We start from the raw sequence: 24957 nt of genomic DNA, 5'->3' as shown, positions 1-24957 counted from the left end.
CCTTTGGTATATATGGTTATGACTATTTTCTTCCACTATTTGATCTGAGGAAGTGGGTCTGGCCCACGAAAGCTCATCATCTAATAAACCATCTTGTTAGTCTTTAAAGAGCTACATTGTCCTGCATTTTGCTGAGGGTGTGATGCGAGAGAAGGGCTTTATTGGTGTGGTCATCCCCAACGTGTGCTATTTTAAGCTCTATATAATGTCTCTACATCATATAAGCCTTGCATGCCAAATATGTTAGATACTTTCGCTAAACTCCAAGATGACTATCTCCTCTACTTCCTGTCTCTTGTCCTACTTCTGTTTTGTATATAATTTGTATTATATACAATTGTCATATTCTCTACACTTCAGTTATATCACCTACACCATCTCCTTTCCCCTTTTCATACAAGAAAGTCCTCTTCCTTTCTGTTGTAAGGCCATAATGATGGTCTATTTATAGTCTATTCTAGGGTTCTTTGCTTTTGACTACTCACAGAATCGGTTTACTGTCTCCTCTCTCTTTCTTTCTCTCTCTCACTCATACACACACTCCTCTTCCTCATCCTAGCTCCACTTCTGTAGAGTTGTCACCTTTTCAGAGTGTAAAGCAAGACAATTAGTTAGTGTAACAAGTTTTTCCAAGGCCAGGAGGTCACATTACAAGTCCTTAAATTTCAGGGTTTAAAATGCTTTTGAGATGTAATGTGAAAAATGTCTTTGATCTTTTTACTGCTTTGGCAAACCCTTTATGGGGCAATCCATTTACCCAGTCCTTTAGAAGGCTCCATAAAACATACTTAGCACAAAATATTGCATTTCTACTAACTACATATGTCTCTACACTCAGCATAATTTATACTTATGTCCAAAGATCTAAAAACATTTTATGAACAAGAATGAATACAACTGCCACCAGTGAGGTAGATTAATGTCATTATCCCATTTTCCCAGATAAAAACATTGAGGAACAAAGAGATAAGAGGCATGACTTTCAAAGTCAGGCTCTTATACATGAAAATAAGAGTGCTTCTGCACTTAATTTGTACACCGTTAATGTGACTGTGCATACAAGTTGTCTATTTGTACATGAAAATGACCAGTTGTGATGTCCATTTAAAGTACCACTCCTCAGTTTGTATGCACAGCTGCATTAATTGTATAAAATTAGGTGTGCATTAATGTCTACAGTTGTACATGCTTGTTACTGAAAATTCAGGATTCAGTAATTAATGCAAAGTCTCAAAGGAAGTCTATTTAAGAGCCAAGGATGGAATTGGTATCTTCAATTGGAAGTCATAACCACAAGATTATCTCCCCTTTCTATGTATGTACTGCCATAGTATAAACATAGTTGAGCTTATTTCTCCTTCCGGCACATCCAAATTCTATTTTTGTGTCTGAAAAAGGAAGTTTATCTTGTAGCTTAATTGTTACAAAATTAGGGATCTTCTACAAGTTATTGGATATCCCTCTCTAACCAGATCATCAGCCACTTTCTGTGCCCCACCAGTGACATGACAGAGCCACAAAGCCACCTTACCTGAGCAGGTGAGAGAATTCTCCTCGTGTTGAAATCACCTTCTCACAGCCCTTTGTAAGAGCAGGGGGTTTGGACAGAGGACTAGTGCACCACTGAAATCCTCAGCTGCTGGTACTGGGGCCTTAGCAGCCAGGAGCAAGTTAAACCTGCTCTCAACTGATCCTAGGCTCACAAGACAATAAAGATAATATGTAACGGGCTGGCTAGTCTTTTAAGGCTAGCCAAATGGAGTCATGTGTGTCACTTACCAGCATACCTCCAGCTGCTGGTGTTATGGCAATACCTGGAAATTAATAACCTCAGTTGTAAACGGTCTAGGAAAAGACTACACAGAGCTGGGAATTCAGTCTTGAGAGAAGGACTACAGAGGCAGCAGAAGTTTCTGGCAGGTGCAAGAACCCACAGGAAGCAGGGTCAGGTTCCTGTGAGGGGAACTCTGAGGCAGGATCGGTAAAAGCACTTTAGTGGAGCCAGAGAAGATTGGAAGACTTACTAGTTCAGTAAAGAAGACACTAGTCAGAGACCAAGAAACAAAAATATCTATACTATATTCCAACCTGTGGCTGGCAAAGGTCAATTGTTTTGGGCTCATGAGGCTACAAAATTGCAGAGTGGATATTTCAATCCCAACTGAAAATGGGAAAATGACCAATTTAAAAAACAAAAAAAACAAAAAAACTCTGGTCATGAAATTGATCAAAAGGGGCCATGAATTTGACAGGGTGCAAAGTACATAGGGAAGCCATGTTAAGCACAGGCTGTGGGGAAGCAGCATGCAGGGGGTAGAGATAGGAAGCAGTCCTAGGAAACATCAGCATACCTGAAGAAGGAGACCTACCTGCAAACAGACAGTGGGCCTCAGGGGAGATTTTGAGTGAAGGCTACTAAGAACGCTTCCGTGGATCCCAAAAAAAGTAGAAAAAATTATCATCTGCATTTTCAGATTGGAATTCTGTTGTACCTTTTGTTATCCCAGAAAGGGACTGGACTTTGTGACTTGCCTAGCAGGTTCATAGAATCATAGAATCATAGGACTGGAAGGGACCTCGAGAGGTCATCGAGTCCAGCCCCCCGCCCTCAAGGCAGGACCAAGCTCCGTCTACACCATCCCTGACAGATGTCTATCTAACCTGTTCTTAAATATCTCCAGAGAGGGAGATTCCACCACCTCTCTTGGCAATTTATTCCAATATTTGACCACCCTGACAGTTAGGAATTTTTTCCTAATGTCCAATCTAAACCTCCCCTGCTGCACTTTAAGCCCATTACTCCTTGTCCTGTCCTCAGAAACCAAGAGAAACAAATTTTCTCCTTCCTCCTTGTGACACCCTTTTAGATATTTGAAAACCGCTATCATGTCCCCCCTTAATCTTCTTTTTTCCAAACTAAACAAGCCCAGTTCATGAAGCCTGGCTTCATAGGTCATGTTCTCTAAACCTTTAATCATTCTTGTCGCTCTTCTCTGTACCCTTTCCAATTTCTCCACATCTTTCTTGAAATGTGGCGCCCAGAACTGGACACAGTACTCCAGCTGAGGCCTAACTAGTGCAGAGTAGAGTGGCAGAATGACTTCACGAGTTTTGCTTACAACACACCTGTTGATACAACCTAGAATCATATTTGCTTTTTTTGCAACAGCATCACACTGTTGACTCATATTCAACTTGTGGTCCACTATGACCCCTAGATCCCTTTCCGCCATGCTCCTTCCTAGACAGTCGCTTCCCATCTTGTATGTATGGAACTGATTGTTCCTTCCTAAGTGGAGCACTTTGCATTTCTCTTTATTAAACCTCATCCTGTTTACCTCTGACCATTTCTCTAACTTGCTAAGGTCATTTTGAATTATGTCCCTATCCTCCAAAGAAGTTGCAACCCCACCCAGTTTGGTATCATCTGCAAACTTAATAAGCGTACTCTCTATCCCAATATCTACATCATTGATGAAGATATTGAACAGTACGGGTCCCAAAACAGACCCTTGCGGAACTCCACTTGTTATCCCTTTCCAGCAGGATTTAGGTTGAGACATACAATCCCAGAGAAAAAGAAGCTAGCCAGTATGAGGCACTGGAGGTGAGCACCCTTTGTAGAGCCACCCCCTGACACAAAAGGGTGAGATGACTGGGAAGTACATAACCTTATATGGTACTATAAAGCCTCCTTTGCTCCCCCAGGGCCTCCTTCACCCAGACCTAAATACGGGTCCCCTTACTTTTTTATAAGTCAAATTCTTTTCTTTTTCTGCCCCCTTTTCTTCTATCTCATCACCTCCCTCTGGGTATGTCTACACTACCACCCTAGTTCGAACTAGGCTGGTAATGTAGGCAACCGGAGTTGCAAATGAAGCCCGGGATTTGAATTTCCCGGGCTTCATTTGCATAAAGCCGGGCGCCGCCATTTTTAAATGTCCGCTAGTGCGGACTCCGTGCTGCGTGTAGCCACGCGGCACGGAGTCCGCACTAGCGGACATTTAAAAATGGCGGCGCCCGGCTTTATGCAAATGAAGCCCGGGAAATCAAATCCCGGGCTTCATTTGCAACTCCGGTTGCCTACATTACCACCCTAGTTCGAACTAGGGTAGTGTAGACATACCCTAAGATATTAAGCCCTCTCTCTACTACAGAGCTCTTTCCCTGACTGATCCCAGATGCTTCCTCACCTCTGCTTCTTTTCCTGGCAAGTACCAAGTAATCTTCACCTTAGCGCTTCAACTCCTCTCCTAACCTCAGTTGTAAACGGGTTGGAATATAGTATAGATATTTTTGTTTCTTGGTCTCTGACTAGTGTCTTCTTTACTGAACTAGTAAGTCTTCCTTCTCCCTCTCTTTGGTTGTTGTCCTCAGAATACTGAGCTCCCTCAACTTCCATGCTGATCAATAGGGGCTGGGATTACTCAGCACGCTGTGGGCTTAGCCCTTTTATTTTTCCACCTCCAAATTTCTCTGATTGAGCCTGAAAGTGGCAATGTTCTCCAGCAAAGCACCATTTTCCTGGTGTGGAGGGGGGAGGGAGGGAAGGAGCGAGAAGTGCATGCAGATGAGTTTGTGTACTCACACACACAGGTGACTGCATTTCCATCTTTCTGCCTTAATGCTTCTGTCACCCACTTCATTTGATCTGTATTGTGCAGTGGTGTTACTGTAATTTGAATGCTTTCTTTTGCTGCCAATCCCCTCTTGGGACGGAGGGGGAGAAAGGGAGGGAGGGAAAGCTAGGAGAAAGAATGTACTGCAAATTGATCTCTTTCACCTGAGCTAATTTAAAAGGACAGCATTATTATGAGACGTGTCACATCCCTCAGAACGTTATGGAAATATACCAAACCTGTGATGCATATATGAACTTGGGACTTGCAGTGCCAGTGCTGTCAAGATCCTAACCTTTTTTACAAGCACAAATTTACTCAGCAAACAAAGGGAAATAACATCAAACTAAAAAAAATTACTTCCATTAAGCAGTATAATTTAATAAGTATAGCAGTATCAGTGACCTTGCTCTGCTGTTTAAACAATGATGATGCTGTGATCCTGGAGAAACTGAACAATTCCTTAGCTATGATGAACAGCAGCATGAGCCCATTAATATAAAGCCTTGCTGTGGTCCTGTAGAACACATTGTAATCCCTCTCTGCATCATGTAAAGTTATTTTTATAAAGTCAGCATAGGATTTGAAAAGCCTAGAACCATAGGATATACATCTGAAATTGCAGGGGAAATTCTGAAATTCTTCATATACTGAATAAATACAATTTTCCGACATTTTCAAACCCACGATTCACATTAAACTAAATGATACAGAAATAGATGAACATGTTGGTTTCAGGATTGAAATGCATGTGGTTTAAAAATGGCCAATAAAAATGAGCTCAAATCTAGGGGTCTCAATTTTCTATTTTCATAGAGGATGTTTCCTCTATCTACCTCCATTTCTGGTCCCATTTACCAAATGGACAATGTCTGTACACAGAGAGAACTTCAGCTATTGTAAGTAGCATAACTAGACTGAGTGAAAAGAACTTATGCAGCAAAGGAAGTTGTTTATCAGACCTAACTTCTTCTGTGTTTTGTCTTACAGCACAAAGGAAATGACAGGATTAGCTAAAAGATAGTTTAGCTTTATTAACCACTAACTCAAAGTCTATAAAGTGGTCAGAATTGGGAGTGGGGAGGGAATCATCATTTTCCAATTCACCATGGTGTCTGAAATTCTACAAAGACATAACTGATGAACTGTTGTCTCAGGTTTAGAGCTATCAGAGCAGTAGTTGGAGACCTGTATGAAAAAATACTAATACCTACCTTATCTTCTGATGTAAGAATCACCACTGCACATATCACAAGATGACCATCTAAATTTCAAACAATCATGGGAGAACTAGGTCTTACTGAAATGTTCAGGGCACAACTTACTGCCATATTTAGGCTTGGGAATGAATTTTCCCCAATGTCAGATTAGAAAAGGCCCTTCTCAATTTCAGGTTTAAACTAGCATAAATGGTAGAGTCTCTTGAACCAGAAGTCTTTAAGTCACTGTGTGAGGACTCCGGTAACTGAGCCAGAGGTGAGGGGTCTATTACGAGTGAGGTTCTGTGGCCTGCAATCTGCAGGCAGTCAGAAGAGATGACCAGGATGGTCACCTCTGTTTTGAATTCTATAAAGTTGGGGTTTTTTGCACTTGGGTCTGAGTAGTTCAGTTTTACATATTTTGTACATGAACCACAGCATACGAGAGGTGCCTGTTTTGAAATAATTCCTCCCAGTCACTGACAGCTCCAGACACACGCATGAGTAAACACAGACACAGAAATGTAAGACAATGAATACATAACTATTCATTCTGCATTGTTTCAGCTATTTCATCCCTGGTCATGATTCTTTCCTTATCATTGTATTTGAGCCCAAATACTATCCTCCAGGATAATTCCCTCATGGAACACCTGTTGGTGTGAGCCTCAAATGTCTGCTAGTTTAGACAAAGGGAGTCTTGTTCCTATATCTCTTGATGTCAGAAAACAAGTTTTTTATCTCCAGGACTGTTCACCAAACAACACTATCCATTTCCAAAATCTTAATAGCAGATTACAGCAAATTACCGACATTAAAAGGAAGCAGAATATTTAGCCAATCTAAAACTGTGCAAAGCTCAGTTAGTGAGGCTGAGTAAATGTTAATAAAAGTAAATTAGCTGAGCAGGGTATTGATAGTCTTAAATCTCAGACAGTTTGTTTTCCCTGTTCTTATGTCTTTCAGTTAATCCATGAACCTTTATATTGCATGATTCATCAGGGTGCTCCAAGGCTCAATTAGATACCGATTAGTGGTGGGCAACTTGTGAATGCAGCCTACTGGGGTTCCACCTGCAGCCTGTGTTCCCCCTCTCTGCCTCCTTCTCCCTTGCCTCTCACACACTGTTGCACTGGAGCCTTGCATTTACTTACTCCTTACTTTCCCTCTCAGGACTTTAGGAGCACCATGAATAGCCTGACTGGCATCCATCCCAACTCCTCCCAGACCTTGAATGCTTGTGAATCAGCTCATTCGTGACGTTCAAGCTCGGGGACGAGTGGGGAAAGCCTCTGCATAGAGGTATTCACATGGTCCTCCAACTCCTTTGAGTCTGAGACTGAACTCAGAGAGCTCTTTGTATCTCCCAGCAGGCCTGATTCGTAGCCATTTTCTCCCACCATGTGGCTTTGCGTCTTACTGCCCTCACGTAGGAAGGCATGTCACATTGTCCATAAAAGTGAGGCTGAATGGCAACCTTCTTACAAGGCCAGCTCACTTTGTGACATGGTACGTTCTCTGTTTGCTGATCCAATAATCCTAGTGAATCATATTCCCCTTTCAGGGTGTCTTTCATGGAGATCTCATTCCTCTGGCCCTTTTGCCTCTTTATAATCAAATCCTACCTTGGATTTAATAACTAAAATAAATCTGCTCCACTCGGGCCAATAGCTAAGTTCCCATTCTTTCTGAGTACCATCTTAGCTACGCAATGGAGAGATGACACTCCGCATCAGCTAACATATGATAACCTATCTTTAATTTCTCTCTGCTCTGGCACTATTATCTCGCCTCTGCCACAGCTGCATACTGCTATTGTCAGTGGTAAAGACGAGACATCTCTAATTAGAGGGCAGGATAAATTGCTTTTATCTACTTTTAACATGCTTTTACATGGCACCTGGTACACACGTCTTAGCTAGGCAACCATAATTTGAAAAGCAAATGACTGCTTGGAGAAATATGATACATTTTAAAAAGAAAATTAAATGTATAGCATAGCAAAATCAACATATTGGAGATTGCTAAGCTTTAAAACTGTCAGAAGTCTTGTATGCTTATATTTTATATTGAGTTAAAATAAACATTCACAGTTGATGTGCCCCTCCTCTCCCCCGCCCCACCCTCCCCACACACACTATCGGAATGTTCTAGGAAGGAAACTGAAGTTGAGAATCTCCATGCAGTGTATCCAAGACAGCCTTGCCATATACGGACCCTGCCTTATTCATTGAAACTCCAAGTGGACAGATGTAAAAAGGAAAATGGGGAAACCATACTTCACAGGATTGGCACTGACTGAAACCTACTTATTCCTCAGCTACCAATAGCCAGTAATTGTCTTGCTGCTAGCTTTAGAGCATCCTAAAAAAAACAAAAGTCTGATATTGAGCATCTATTTCCAGCATATGAAAATTACTAACAAATGACTCACCTGTTCTATTGAGTGATCAAGCCTCTTATTTATTATAAAAAAAGCTAATTAGCTACTTGCATGTCTAGCATTACGGGGCTTCAGCTAGTAACAAAAGCAGAACAACATCGCTCAATAAAGTCTCAGTTATCTATTACCTTTCTGAGTACAGTTAGGAGTGCATGACTGATGTAACAAAATCAGGCTTCTCACTCCCTTTGCTCATCATCAGCAAGTATTAAGTGCTTCTCTGTGAAAGGCATTGGTATGGAGACATTCTATATTCACAATGCACTGTGAGTCTGCTTCATCTTCACTAGTAGAATCAGACACTACTCAAAATATGAAGACAACTTCATTCTTTTGATTATATTTTCCAAGTATTCTGTGAAGCTGGTCTGATTATTGGTTATTTGAGATGTAAGATTTCACTGGTCCAAATAATAGTTGGGCCTCATTGTTTTGTTTATTATTTACTATAGCTTTGCACTGAAAATCTATAAAAACACATCTATGATGTTCACAAGAGCGATTGCATACTGAGAAAAGCTCATCAGAGCTGTTCCTATTTGCTCAAGGATGGGAAAATCTCTTTGCCTCAGTACCAAGAGAGTTCTGGCTCAAGTCTTTTCTTCAGTGGCATGCTCATCACTACATTTTTCTCAGAGGGTTATAGTCTACAGAGACTCCGCACTGATGCCAATGAGTGTCATACACACAGAACAAATGTAAATAATGGTTTTTAAATCATCCCAATCTTAAAAACAGATTAGATCACCCATGACAAGTTTTAATTCAGCTATTCTGTAAATTCCTTCTAATAAGCAAACTAGGGAAAATTCTGTTGTCAATCGGAGACAATGTTTTGGAGCCAAAGACCTTTGTTCTTGTCACCATTCAGCAAATGTGCAGATTTTATTCAGTTCTGAATTAGAACATAAAGAAAAACTATCTTGATGCTCTGAAACTTCTCTGTCATGAATTTTTATTTCCAAGTATAAAGCCAAAGCCACCATAAATTACAAAGGGTAGGTGGAAGAGGAGGAACAAGGATGTTACAGGTCATCAGGACTGATGTACAGTGATACATTTTCATAGTCTCTTATTCTATGCCTGGCTCCAGACAGTGCTAGTACTTCCAAAAAGTGATAACATTTACTATTGTTATGATAATATAATTGCTTAGGCTAAGCATTTAAAATGAATTGTACAGATACTTTATGTGTCCATAGATAATACGCCGTGCTATTAAATCCAGTTATACAACTATAAGGTAGCATTCAACCCTGTACACAGGACAAATATAAGGCATATGTACCACTCAAGCTGCCAATCAGGTATTGAATAAATAATCCTCACAAAAACTACATTAAATGATTCTTCTAGACATCAATAGGGTTGCACAGGGGAAACTGCAGATTAAATTTTTCTCATTCATACATTATATGAACACCAAAAAGCTATTTTAAAGAATATAATTAATATGGCAAAGATCAAGTACTCAAAATTATGAAGTGCCAGAATTAAGGTTGCCAGGGCAACCTTAATATGACCATTTTATGTGCATGCAGTATGATACAACTGCAGCTGAAGTCAATGAGAGCTATACTTTGGACACAGCAAGCACTATAAAACACAAAATACCTGAAAAATTAGGCCAAAAGTGCCTCAGATTGGACACCCAAAATTCATGAATATTTTTGAATATGATACCTCCGTGCCTCAGCTCACCAACTGTAAAATGGGGATAATGATTACAGATTTATAGGACTGGAAGGGACCCCAAGAGGCTATCTAGTCCAGGCTCCTTCACTTGTGGCAGGACTGAGTATTATCTGACGATCCTTGACGGGTGTTTGTCTAACTTGCTCATAGAAACCTTCAACGATGGAGATTCCACAACCTCCCTAGGCAATTTATTTCAGTGCTTATCCACCCTAACAGTTAGGACATTTTTCATAAAGTCCAATTTAAACCTTTGTGGTGAAATTTAAGGCCATTGCTTTTTGTCCTAGACTCAGAAGTTAATGAGAACAATGTCTCTCCCTCTTCCTTTTAACAACCTTTTATGTACTTGAAAACAGTTGTCCTGTTCCCTTGCAGACTTCTCCAGACAAAATAAATCCTTTTTTTCCCAATTTTCTCCATAAGTCATATTTTCTAGACCTTTACACTTTTTAAAAAAAATCTCTATTATGGACATTCTCCAATTTATCCACATCTATTCTGAAATGTGTGATACACTGAACTAGACACAATACTGAACTAGACACAATACTCTAATTTCTGGCTAGAAGTCAGTGTTTGATGCTGCAGGGGCAGCATGCTAAAGAATCAGAAAGAGGAGAGCGATGCACAGCAGAAAGGAAAATTGGTACCATGTGACCTCCAGAAAAAGAAAAAGGAAAACTCATCTATCCCCGGGGCAGAGAATGATTTGGAAGAGTTATCTGAGGAAAGGGATTTGAAGAAGACCCCACTGATCAGAAGGCATGGGATACATTGTCCTAAGGGGGGAGTTTACACAACCATCACTTCCAAGAGGAAGAGATGGTGATGATGGTAAGAGACTCCCTCATCAGGGAGACAGAGTCATTCATCTACCATCCATACTGGGACACTCAAGAAGTGTGCTGCATGCCTTGAGCTATAATTCAGGATGTGACAAAGTATCTGCCAAGGCTAATCAAGCCATCAGACCACTACCACTTCCTACTTCTCCATGTGGGCACCAGTGATGTTGCCAAGAATAACTTTGAGCATGTTACTACAGACTACATGGCTCTGGGAAGAAGGTTTGAGGAGTTTGAAGGGCAAGTTGTGTTCTAGTCCATCCTCTCTGTTGAAGGAAAAGGCCCAGATAAGGACTGTCAAATTGTGGAAGTTAATGCGTAGTTGCCCAGGTGAGGTCAGAGAGAGGGTTTTGGTTTCTTCAACCCTGGGATTTATTCCAAGAACAAGGATTGTGAGGAAGAGATGGGATCCACCTAATGAAGCGAGGGAAGAGCATCTCCACAGGCAGGCTTGCTAATCTAGTGAGGAGGGGTTTTAAACTAAGTTTTGTGGAGGAAGGTGACCAAAGCCCTGTGTAAGTGGGGAATTGGGATACAAGGAAGAAACACAAAGAGAATGGTGCCACAGGGAAAGCATACTGATTCATACTGAGAAAGAAGGACTATTGACTAGTTGTCTTATGTGCCTGTACCTGAATGCAAGAAGCCCGGGAAACAAACAGGAAGAATTGGAAGTCCAGGCACAGCCAATGAGCTATGATGTGATTTGAATAACAAAAAGTTGGTGGGGTAAGTTGCATGTCTGGAGCATTGTCGTGGATGGGTATAAACTGTTCAGGAAGGACAGATGAAGAAGGAAACATGGAGGAGTTGCACTCTATATAAGAGAAAAGTATGAATGTTCAGATCTCCAGTATGAAACTGAAGAAAAACCTGTTGAGAGTCTTTGGGTTAAGATTAGAGGTGAAAGCAACAAGATTGGTAACATGGTGGGTGTCTGCTATAGACCACCAGACCAGGAGGATCAGGCAGAAGAGGCTTTTTTCTGACAACTAACAAAATTTTCCAAATCACAGGCCTGCTTCTCATGAGGGACTTTAATCACCCTGACATCTGCTAGAAGAGCAATACAACAGTGCACAGACAATCCAGGACATTTTTGGAGAAGGCTGGGGACAACTTCCTGGTGCAAGTGCTGGAGGAACCAATGAGGGGCCGTGCTTCTCTTGACCTGCTGCTCACAAACAGGGAAGAATTGGTAGAGAAATAAATGAGTGGCAGCCTGGGCAGCAGTGACCCTGAGATGGTCAAGTTCCAGATCCTGACGAAAGGAAGAAAGGAGAGCCACAAAATACAGGCTCTGGACTTCAGAAAAGCAGACTTTGACTCCCTCAGGGAACTGATGGGCAGAATCTCCTGGGAGGCTAATATGAAAGGGAATGGAGTCCAGGAGAGCTGGCTGTATTTTAAAGAAACCTTATTGAAAGTGCAGGAACAAACCATCCCACTATGCAGAAAGAATAGCAAATATGGCAGGCGACCAGCTTGGCTTAATAGAGAACTTAAACACAAAAAGGAAGCTTACAAGAAGTGGAAACTTGGACAGATGATTATGGAAGAATATAACTATACAGGGAATGTAAGGAAGTAATCAGGAAGGCCAAAGTGCAGTTGGAATTGTAGCTAGCAAGGGATGTGAAAGGTAACAAGAAAGGTTTCTACAGGAATGTTAGCAACAAGATGGTGGTCAGGGAAGGTGTGGGACCCTTATTGAATGAGGAAGGTAATCTAATGACAGGAGCGGGTGTGGGCAAGACTTGGGAAGGAGCAGGCGGGAGGGCTGCTGGACTGCTCAGTCATGGTGAGCAGGTTGTCAACGATGGCATTGTATGCTGAGCATATGCTCTGGGCCTCCTGGGACAGCTCCTGCCAAGTGAAGCAGCACAACTCTGTCAGCATGGTGCTCCTTCAGGTTGGTGTCCAACCTATGGTCCTGATGTTTCAGACATAACTGTAGGGAATGGAGGCAGGCTGCGTGTTCTTGCTCAAGGGCCTCGCAGAGCTGGCGGTGTCTGCTGGTCTCATGGGATCAGGTGGCTCATGCAGGAGATGTGGCTCGCACCACACTTGCAGCTGGCCTAGCTGTGAAGAACAAGGAGAAGGACAGTCATCCCAGGAGACCCTGTGTGTGAAACCTAGCCCTTGGGTCAGATGAAGGTGATATGGTTAAAGCAAGGCAATCTGAGGGCACGGATGTCTTGGGGGAAGCCTTGCTACCCCTTTGCCCTGGGAACAAGCAAGCATGGGAATGTGCCAGCCAGGCCAGGAGCCTGCAGGCAGGAAGGGGGCAATGGGGTGGCTTGGCTTCCCTGCATGCCATGCACATGCTGGGTCTGGAAGGGGTGGCATCCCAGGGAGAGGACTTGTATCCCTGCCCACTGGAGAAGAGAGGAGAGGGTGTTGGGGGAGGTGTGTGTGAGTGGCAGATGCCACTTGCTGGAGAGGGTGCTGCTGGGATTCCCTCCACTTTCTCCCCATCCTGGCAGGCTCCCCTGGCAGGGGCTTGGTATCCTCCCCCTTGCCTTGTTTGCCTGGCGTGGATACTGCCCCGAGAGTGCAGGCATGACCATGTGCAGCACTGCAGTGTGTGTGTCCATGACCCCAGCCTCGTTAGTGGTGGCTTCTAGGGGCAAGGTATCCCACCATAGGTTGTTCATGCACACCTACTCCTGGGTGCAGCTGTCGCACCATTCCTGTGCCTGGTGCAGAGATCCTGGAGGTTTGCCGCCTCTTCCCAGACCTCAATGAGATCCAGGATCTCTTCATCAGACCAGGATGGTGCTTTCCTCTTTTGCCCCTTGGCAGGAGCTTGGGAGCTGGCTGCAGTTGTGCTGGCAGCTCTGGGGTGGGGGTGGGGAGCTCAGAGGGAGCACTGGGGTCTGCTATGGCTCATGTCGTGCCACAAACTGTTTCCCCTCTGATTGTACAGGGGAAGGGGAACTATAGAGTTCTGATTAGTGTGGACAGAGTGGTCACCAGGGCTGTGAGAAGCCCTGGAGGCCACTTATTTTGAAATAACCACAGCTGTGCTGTCTACACACACCCTGTTTCAAAATAACTATTTCAAAACTAGCCAATTAGCCCGTCATAAGATGGGATTTTCAGGTCTCTCCTCCACATCGGTTTTCGATCCTGAGCCTCTGATCTCTCGGGGGAGGGGGTGTATGTGTGTGTGTTCCTCCTCCTACTGCCTCTTCCCCCTCTCTCTATCTCAGCTCTCCTCCGCCTCCTGCCTCTCTCTTTCTTTTCTCCTCCCCCTCCTGCCTCTTACTCGGGGGACCGCGGCGCCCAAATGGCCTTTTGGGCTCCGCACTCCCCATGCTGCATGGGGAGCGCGGAGACCAAATGGTCGCTTCCGCCACTTGCTCCCATGCAGCGGCCTGGCTAAGCGGCGCAGAAGTCAGCTGAGCGCCACAGCATGAGGCGAAGGAGGGCGGGGCAGTGATGTTCGTTGCCAGGGGGCGGGGCCTGGAGCCACTGTCACACCACATATCACCGCCCCACCCCACTTCCCCTCCCACCGTGGTGCTCGGCTGACTTCTGTGCCACTCAGCCGGGCTGCCACGGGGGAGCAAGCGGCCGTTTGGGCCCCACACTCCCCATGCAGAACGGGCCGCCCAGAGGGAACAGCCAGCATTTCAGCATTACAGACTCTCAGACATTGGGCTACTATATATATGGTAAGCATTATTCCTCATGAAATGAGGGTTACAGATTTGGAACAAGAAGCCTGTTTTGAAATTATTTAGATGCTCACTTTGTTATTTTGAAATACCGTATTTTCCGGCGTATAGGGCGACTGGGCGTATAAGACGACCCCCTATCTTTTTAATTAAAAGATAGGGTTTCATCTTATACCCCAGCGCCCCTCCGCCTCCTTTGCTCCCGGTGTCCCTGGTCTGCTGGAGCTGGTCCCCAGCAGACCAGAGGCACCGGGAGCAAAGCCGCCAGGAGCGCCTGGGCTCCCCCCCCCCCCCGCCGGAGCCCCTCCGCGGCTTTGAAAGCCTCGGGGGAAGCCGGCGGGGGGGCATCCCAGGCGCGCATGGGCTGCCCCCCCGCCAGAGCCCCTCCGCGGCTTTGAAAGCCTCGGGGGAAGCCGGCGGGGGGGCATCCCAGGCGCGCATGGGCTGCCCGCCCGCCGGCTTCCCCCGAGGCTTTCAAAGCCGCGGAGGGGCTCCGGCGGGCGGGCAGCCCATGCTCGCCTGGGATGCCCCGCCGCCGGCTTCCCCCGAGGCTTTCAAAGCCGCGGAGGGGCTCCGGCGGCGGGGCATCCGGCGTACAAGACGACCCCCGATTTTTGGGGGATGTTTTTTAACTTCAGAGGTCGTCTTGTACGCCGGAATATACGGTAATGTTAGTTATTTCAAAATAATGCTGCAGTGTAGACATACCCTGTGTGTGCACACACATGTTATTGCCTTTACTGTATATCTAGCAGTGATATAGGAAAATAACATGAAAAATGTGGTGACAAAATAGATACCTTCAGCAATATTCATAAATGAAATCGAATTGAATAATTATCTGCTTCTGTTTTTCAAATGATTTGCCAATTTGGTCATTCTGAATAGAAAATATATAAAATGAGTAAGGCTGATTCTCAAATACTTTAATGAACTACTCCCTTCCCCCCCCCCCCCCCCCCGCAAAGTAAAGGAGAGTTTCCTCAGAATTGCTAGTAGAAGACCTTGAAGTGAAACATTTTTTATTTATAGAGTTCAATCTATAAAGGCATTTCATGTTGTTTACATTGGTGTTCTGCTTGCTTACTTGGAAAAAAAGCATAGAACCTACTTATTTATTGTAAGCGGTGCAAAATGTCCATTGGGGCCTTTTTGCTGACCCTCTTTTCTCGGGCATTTCAGGTTGTCCTCTCTTTTCTTTAGTTCTGCATTCAAACAGTGTGAAAGGAGCAAAGTCAGCAGAAAAAGAGAGAGAGGCTTTATTCCACAGAGCAAACCTGATGCTTTAAACACAAAAGAAACTGGGAACATGGCAATGGAAAGAATACCTTGTGCAAACCATTACTAGCAGGACTGATGGTTCTTTTGATTTATGTTTTTAGTGAACTTTGACTTGGAGGAATTCTGGCCCAGAAGGGGTTGAACTCTGTTTGTGTCTGAGCTGGAGAGCGAAACATCATCGATAACTGAAGTGTGTGGATGATTCCAGTGGAAAACTAAGGCAGGGCAGCTACACTTGTCCAAAGAGGCTGACAGCCAGAGGATCCCAGGGCAAGGTGTGCAGGGGTCATGCTGCACCCCAGAAGTGGCAGAGACAAGGGAGGTCAGCACTTAGAGTTGCCAAACTACAGCACTGCTCCTCAGCCCTAAACCACATGGAGTTGCACTGTGGTGCTCCTGAGGCAATTCAAAAGCACCTGGGACCACCACTTTCCCCATATCCACAGCCAGTTGTCTCATCAGAAAGGCATGACTTGCCCTTTGTGAATCCATGTTGACTGCTCTTGATCACCTTCCTCTCCTCCAAGTGGTTCAAAATGGATTCCTTGAGGACCTGTTCTTTAAGTTTTCAAGGAACGGAGGTGAGGCCGACCAGTCTGTAGCTCCCCAGATCCTCCTCCTTCCCCTTTTTAAAGATAGGCACTACATTTGCCTTTTCCCAATCATCTGGGACCTCCCTTGAGCACCAAGAGTTTTCAAAGATAATGGCTGATGGCTCTTTAATGACATCAGCCAAGTCTCTCGGCTCCCTTGCATTCATTAGATCCAACCCTGTGGACTTGTGCATGTCCAGCTTTTCTAAATAGTCCTTAACCTGTTCTTTCACTACTGAGGACTGCTCACCTTCTTCCCATACTGTGCTGCCTAGTGAAGTAGTCTGGCAGCTGGCCTGTTCTGTGAAGACAGAGGCCAAAAAAAAAAAAAAAAAAAAAAAAAAGCATTGAGTACTTCAGGTTTTCCCACATCATCTGTCACTGAGAGCCCCACACAAGGCAGTGGGACCACCTGAGACAGGCTCCAGTCCCAGCCCCGAGCCCCTCTTCTTCCCTCCCAGCTTCTTTCCCCAGTCCTAGATTCCCCAAATAAAAACCAAACACTTCATTCTTTCAACAGAAAAAGGTCTTGTTTATTGTATCAGCAGGGAAGGGGGAGGGAGGAGGAAAGGGAGGGCAGCAGAAGGGAGGGGTGGGAGAAGAAAGACGCACTGGGACACTGCAGAGGCCCTTTGTGGGGAGACCCAGAGGAGAGTGTCACAGGTGTCTGTCTCAAATTCTCCCTCAGAACATCTCGGATGTGCACAGCCCCCTGATGGGCCTGCCAGACAGCAGCCATGTGTGGCTGCTGAAAGGCCCTTCTGACCTGCTCAGCCTCTGACCCCAGCAGGAACGTCTCCCCCTTATTTTCACAAATACCATGGAGGACACAGCAGGCTGCCACCACTTGGGGAACGTTCCACTCGCTGAGGTTCACTCACTGGGTGAGGAGACAGTAATCTCCCTTTGAGGTATCTGAAGGCACCCTCCACAACAATGCAGGCCCTGCTGAGCCTGCCATTGAAACATTCCTTGCTTTGGTCAAGGTGATCAGTGTAGGGCTTCATAAGCCAGGGGAGTGTAGGGTAGGCTGCATCCTTCATGATACACATGGACATCTCCACATCCCCAACTTGATGGTGAGATCAGGGAAAAAAGTGCCAGCATGCATTTTCTGGTAGAGACTGGAGTTGCACAATAGGAGGGTGTTGTGCACCTTCCCCAGCCACCTGACACTGATCTCGGTGAACTGGCCTCAGTAGTCCACAATGGCCTGCAGGACCATGGAAAAGTACCCCTTCAACTGGAAGGGTTGAGTCTGCTGTGGAAAGGAGTTTGGGCTGAGAACTCCTGAGGGCTTTGGCAACCATGTGATTCTCTGTCTCTTTCTACTACCTAGGTGATGTTGACCCCATCATCGCTGGCTTTCCCCAGCGCCCACAAGGCCACCTGAGCCCCTGACCACCAGGCATCAGATTATATCAACTGGAAGAGGTAGAAAGAGACAAACAGAGAATCACATGGTTGCCAAAGCCCTCAGGAATTCAGCCCAAGCTCCTTTCCACAGCAGAAACAACCCCCAAGTACCCTATCCCCTGCAGAGCTTTGTGAAGGTGGGACTGCAAAACCTCCAGGGAGGGAGAGGCCATCCCCCCTTCCCTAGGTCCCTGAGCCCAACCCCATTCCCACACACTGGGGCCAACCCCTACTTACCCTATCCCCCAGCAGGGCTTTGTGAAGGCGGGACTGAAAAACCTTCTGGGGAGGGAGCTTTCATCACCGCCCCTTCCCTAAGGAATCCCATTCCAGTAGTTCACTACCCTCCTAGCACAATATTAAGAGAGTCATACGTGCATGAGCATGGCTTCAATGATCAATCTCCCCATGCCAAACTGGTTCCTGAGGGATCAGTAGGTGTCCAGCACGGTGAGCTTCCAGAAGCTGATAGCAACCCACTTCTAGAGGGGAATAGCGGGTTACATGCGGGTGTCCTGTCACCGGAGGGCAGGGGCCATTCACACAGCTCCAGGAAGGTGTCCTTCCACATGTGGAAATTCTGGAGCCCCTGCTGGTGGTCCCATCACTCCATGATGATGCTGTCCCATCAGTCGGAAATGGTGTCCTGTTGCCAGAAGTGGTGGTGCATGGTGTGAAGAAGAGGAAGGGAGGGGCTGTGTTGCATGAGCAGCACATGGAGAGGAGAGGAGGTGCCCCACGGGTCCGGTTCCTGCAGAGCCACAAGGGCAGTCTGCAGTAACTGCACCAAGAGGTGCACCAAGAAGTCTAAGAGCTGGCGGATACTTTGCAGCTGGACTGGCTTCGTGGCTAGGAGTGCTGTGGCATCCACAAAGGCAACCCGGAGCATGTAGTGAGATGAGTTTGCTGTCCCTTGAGGAGGCAGGCCAAGGCGAAGAACTTGAGACATGACTGTCGGGGGGGAGCGGGAAGAGTGTCACTTTAAGCACGAACCTCAGATAGTCTCAGTCAGCAGCTACTGGAAGTGACTGCTGTCCTGATGCCCTGCCTAAGTGCTTCTGGGGGTGCCTTAAATGCACTTCATCCTCCAATCAGTGTGGACACTATTTTGCTAGAGATCTGTGCCATTTCATTGGGCATTTGCAGTGTGGATGTGCTATTTTGAAATATCTATTTGGGGAGTTTTTATTCCGAAATAGCTTATTTTGAAATAAGTGTGTAGTGTAGACACACTCATACCAAGCACTTCTGTTTCAAAATAGCTAGCATGCAGCATGATAAGATAAATAAGTAACTCATTGGTGTCTATGTAAAAACCTACATAGACTTTGCATTAGACTTAATTAGAGCTAGGTCACAACTGCCAATTAAGCTGTTGCTTTAATAAAGAACCAAAGTGTATGGATCAAATTGTAGCTCAAGCACCAGTGTGCTTCAACAGCGGTCCTGGGAACTAACTACAAGTTGTGGACTACAAACTGTGGGAGTTTGGGAGAGTTTCCTGGTTGCTACTCGGACATCCTCTGCCTCCCCAGCAGAGTCTCAGCATTGACTAAGGTGGGAGCACATAGGCTGCAAGAAGACAGGAGGCAGCTGATCTGTAATCCTTTTCTGTGTTCTTTACAGAATAAAGTCTGTTCCTGGTGGTTTGTCTGTATGGGTCTGGTCTGAGGTGACAGGCTGACACACTGCAGAGTACACAAAGGAGCCTCCGGCCTAGTCTCCCAAAGTTGTGTAAAAAGTCACAAGGCTTCCCCTACATTGAACAACCTCATATTAGGCCAGTCAACAGGAGAAGGGAAGTGCTACAAAATGAACAATCTTCATTAAAATTAGCCTGCCTTAGCTCCATTTCCCCTAAATGTTATACTACATATTAAAGGCGATATTTAGTTTTAGTTTTAACTTGAACAGATTGATTGCAAAAGCTAAAATATAGCCCCCCCCCCCAAAAGAAATTAAGGTATATTTGAAAAGAAAAATCACATGAAATGTAGTACATTGTATTTCTAAATTACTAGTATTTAGTAGACAGAAGGGAACACTTGCACTAACAAAACAAAATACATAGCTCAAATATCTTGAGCTTTGAGATCCAGAGAGGCTGGTTGGTACACTAAAATGTACGTATAAATCACTGAAGTTGTAAGTGACTCTGCCTAATTCAGGATGCAGAAGCCTGTGAGAGATTCTAAAATAAAAAAGGCTCAATTCAAAAAGAAAAAAATGAAACGTATTTAAATGTACTCTCGTCTGAGCATGATCGAACTCAGCGTTTCCCAAACTATGGGCTGCGGCCTGGTACCAGGCCGCAGGAAAAAAAATACCAGGCCTCAGCGTGCCTCGTGACTGCCGGCAGGACCAGCCTCAGGCCGATTCGGGCCCCGTGCCCCTGAACCCGGAAGTGCCAGCTGGGTCTCTCCCCCGGTTCTGCCTGGCACGGGCCCCCCCCCCCCGCGTGTCCTCCCACCTCACCCCCAGAGCATCCCCGCCGTGCGCGGATCCTCCTCATCGCCTGCTGCTGCCCATGTGCGGTGTTGCACGTGGGCAGGGAGGACGCCCAGGCTTGACGTGACGTCACGGCCCGAGATTTTAAAAGTCTTCGGAGGCACGTGGCGGAGCCACGCTGGCTCCGGTGGCCTCTGGCCCCGCAATGTGGAAGGCAGAAGGTAGGGAACGGGCTTGTGCAAAGCGGGAGGAGTGGAAGGAGAAGGGGCTTGGGAGGGGAAGGCACCAAGGGACAGGGTGCAGGAGAGAGAGAGACAAATGCCAGGGGGCCAAGTGCAGACAAGGAGGAAAAGGGCAGGAGGGGAGGTGTCAGTGGGAGGGGGGACAGGGTTATGCTGGGAGAGAAGAGGAGAGGGGAAGGGCATTGGGGGCTGGAGGGGGAGGTGCTGGGAGAAGGCTTGAAAGAAGGGGTGGGCATGAGAGAGGTGGAGATGGAGCAAGTGAGGGCACAGAGGGGCAGGAGGGGATGGGGCAGAGAGTGCTGAGGGGGTGGGTATCAGGGAAAGAGAGGACAAAGGGGGTAGGGTCAGTGCGGGAAGGGGAAGGCACCAGGAGGGTGCAGGGCTAAGGGAAGGTGCAGGTGCCAGGGGATTCTGGGGTGAGGAGGAGGGGAGAGCTGGACACCAGAAGCAGCACTGGATGGGGGAATCGGGGCAGGCTGGGGAGATTGGGGGGGCCGGTGGAAGCAGGGCTGCCGGGGGATGTGAGGTTGGGGGCAGGGAGCTGGCCGGGGAAGATGGGGGCGGGGAGAAGAAGCGGCCTCTGGAAGGAGGGCTGGATACAGGCAGTGGGGCTGGCCAAGGGAGATTGGGAGGAGAAGTGGACCTGGCTGCCTGGGAGGGGGTTGAGGGAAGTGGGGCTGGCTAGTGGCACAGCGGGGGGAGCAGGGGGAGGAATGAATCGGCCTGCGGGGAGCAGATCTTGGGACGCTGCCCCTGTTCCCCCTTTGCCCCCCGCATGAGTTAGTCCAGCCTGGGGATTCTATTGTCCCCCACACACACACTCCCCCTCGAGTAGTTGCGAACTGTCTGGCTGGTAGACACACTCATGCAGCCTGAGCACATTTACCAGCCAGGCAGTTCAAAACTACAAACTGATACATCTAATAATAATACAACTTACCATGTTATATGTCTGGTATTTTCTCAGTTTGTTTTTTTATGTGTTTATATTTTTGGGCTGCAAAAAGCAGTATTGGAAAAAAAAGGGTTCCAACTAAAGTAAAATGTTTGGGAAACCCTGGTCTAACCAGCTTTCTGTCTGTCTTACAGTCCATTTATCCAATCCATATTCCTTAACTTGCTCACAAGAATATTGTGGGCGACCATATCAAAAGCTTTGGTTACGCTGGCACTGGGGGCTTTGGGAGGACCAGAAACAACTTATTTGAATAATCATAATTTGATTAATGAATATGCAAATGAACATTACTGGTCCTCCAAAAGTTCGTGAATGGATTTACTGGTCCCCGTGTCAAAAAGTTTGGGAACCCCTGATCTAACTGACTGGAGCTTTCTAATATACACTTTCGTATAATCAAAACTCTGTTCTAAGGAGCATTTTTTGTCACGATGAACATATTCAGGAAGTAACATCAACTTAAAAAAATTCACACTTCTATGAATCCAAAATTTGCTCAAATATTTCTGATAAAATTTGCATGGGCTTTCACCTGTGATGTCTGAACTTCATTTGAATGTGTTAGTGGAAATTTACTCAGCAGAAAAATAGACGCATGAGATTGCTTTAGGTGATGTCTCCATGCTTTAGGTTATGTCTCCACTGCAATCAGAGGGGTAATTGCAACATATCTGAGCATAATTAAGCTAGCTTCATCAAGCTAGGTTGGGTACCACTAGGGCTGTGTCTACATTGGCATCCCTTTCCGGAAAAGGAATGCTAATGAGACACTAGGGGATATTTAAATCCCCCGCGAATTTGCAATTCCGAAGTATCTCATTAGCACCCCTTTTCCGGAAAGGGATGCCAATGTAGACACAGCCTAGGAGTGTAGTCATATCAGTATGGCAGTGGTCACCAACCCATCAATCGCAATCGACCAGTCAATCCAGTTCCCTCTGAACTGCATGGCTGTGCACAATACATTTTAGGTCTGCTCTCCTCATTTGCAAAGCAGCACACATCAGACAGAAGGTCAGTGGTGGCGGTGGCTTGGTGGTTTCTGTTGGGGTAGCCTTGGCGGGCTGAATGCTGCTCCTAGCTGGCTGGGCCACATCGGTGGGTGGCTGCCCCTCTTTGCTCCAGCCTAGATGGAGCACAGTGCCGTGAGGTTGTCCCTGCTGAGACAGCCTCAGCAGAATGAATGCCATGGCCAGCTGGCTGGGCCACATGCAGCAGATGGCGGCCCCTCTTTGCTATGGCTAGAGCTGGGGTGCAGTGAAGCTGTCCCGGCTGGGTTCCAGCTCCAGGGGACTATATAGTGTGCATCTACACCGCAGTGCATAACTAGAAATAAGCTAAGCAAATTGAGCTACATCAATTGTGTAGCTTAATTTGAAATTGGGAGCATCTACGCAGCACTTATTTCAAAATAGAGCACTCTTCCTCCGACTTCCATTACTCGTACAATGAGGGTTACAGGAGTTGGAGTAAGAAGTTCTCCAGCTTGACAGTACTTTGACATTATTTCTAAATAACTACCTGCTGTGTAGATGTGGACTAAGTTATTTTGAAATAATGTTGCTGTGTAGATTTACACATACTGACTGGCAGGTAAAAGTGTACATTTGCCTGTTTTTGATCCCATGCTTTATTTGTGCATGCTAGTGAACCCGTGGACTTATTCCATAATTATTGAATAATGGCTAAAATTTTAAGTTCAAACAGCTATAAAAGTCTGACCCTGACAATGCTATTGCCACACTGTACCAAAACACATATCACACATCTGGCAGTTAATGCTATCTTGCCTTTTATTTTAGCTATACATCCCTGGCTAGCGATAATGATGAGTGATGGGCCATCTCAAAAACCGAGAATGTACAACTTCCACATGGAATGGGAAAAATGAATTTCTGCTCACAACTGTAAAAGATAAAACCATATACAACATTATCTTAGGGGTAGATCTTGGGTGGCATATACATTCAAAAAGTGATCTTGGGCTGAAAAAGCTTGGTAACCACTGCAGTATGGGCCTTAGCACAGTCTGTATGAACCTGCCAGAGACCCTGGATACATAATGCTGGTGACTAGCCCCATGCTGCTACGTGTGCTGCTGCAGCTCCACTGCTATTGGTATATGCACTTCAAACTTACCTCTGCCTGCAGAGTAGACGAACCTTCGATGTCCAGGAGACCTGCATCTACATTCATCTTGACTAATCCTTTTGCTTGCCAAAGAGTTTAAAAGCAAAGACTTGGGACAAAAATCTATAGACCTGGGGCACTGTCCAATTATTGTTAGTCAATGGAAAGATTCCCAGTGATTTTCGTGAGAGCTGATGCTATCAACAATTAGGAACGTTTTGTTAATTCTCCCAGCATAGTCCACACAAGTTCAGCTTATGTGACAGAAAGCAGATAGAGGTCACAGCATTTTAAGCCCCACGTTGATTAGACATTGTCTGAGCACTGCTACCCTAGAGATCTCAACATTACTACTACTGAAGGTACTGATCCAACAAGAATAAGGGAAACGCTTGCAAGTTTCCCTGGTGTAGACAAGGCTATACTTACCGACCTTTTTAAAAGCTCATTCAATGGAGAAAAGAAAGCTTTTCAATGTGTGTGGCAGGAATAGGGACATTTCTCCAAGTGTCCCTACATTCCATTAATCATGAGAGAAATCTGCAGTTTCAGAGAGCTGAGAGTTTTTGAAGTGATTTCCTAAAGTGGATGAATATGATATCCAGGGAAAGTAATGTCAGAGGCAAACAAAAAATGCCAAACTCTGGAGAAGTTCACACCTCCTGCCTCACCAATAATGTCTCACTTGTAGTTAAGTTTGAGCACCTGCATAAATGATGAAGCATGTGGAAAACAGAGCAAAGCAGATTAACTGAATGAAGAACTCTTGCAAAGTACTCTGACAAAATGCTACACAGACCTAAAAGTACTAAACATTCTCCCTATCAATTTTTTCCATAAATGTTGCATTGCTACAATTTTCCTCTTGAGAATTGAATTGTAAGTGTCATAAAAGCAACATTACAGAAAATGATTGTACAATAATCTACTCCCTGTTTTTAGTCTAAAGTTTTACATCTCCTTTTGGCAGGTTTCTGGAAACTGGGATCAGGCAGCTAAATATTTGTCTGGGCCTTCTAGCCTGAGGCTGCCTCTCTGAAAAGGCTGAAGACCTAACACATATTGTATGGCAAATCTGACCTATCCTTTCCACTTTTTCCCCACTGGATAGTCTAGTGACCAGCTGCCTTCCTTGTTGATACCAATGATACTTCAAGCACTGAGCAGGGGAATTCATGACTTTGCTCCCTGTAGCAGAATATGTCATCCAGATCCCTACTGCAGTGTGAAAGACGGTCTGCACCTCTAGATTGGGGCAACTTGAATCCTTTAATAACTTTCCCAGGACCAGATCCCAGCATCAGTTTTTCCTTGTTAGCTTTTCTGAAGAATAGCAGAAACAGGCAAGATTTTTGTGAAAATATACATACACAGTAAAAATGACAAGAACACTCTCCAAGAT

Source organism: Pelodiscus sinensis, chromosome 2 (genome assembly GCF_052426305.1).
Source record: "Pelodiscus sinensis isolate ZL-2025 chromosome 2, ASM5242630v1, whole genome shotgun sequence".
In the NCBI taxonomy this organism is placed as follows: Eukaryota; Metazoa; Chordata; order Testudines; family Trionychidae; genus Pelodiscus; species Pelodiscus sinensis.
Note: the sequence above shows the minus strand (reverse complement) of the source record.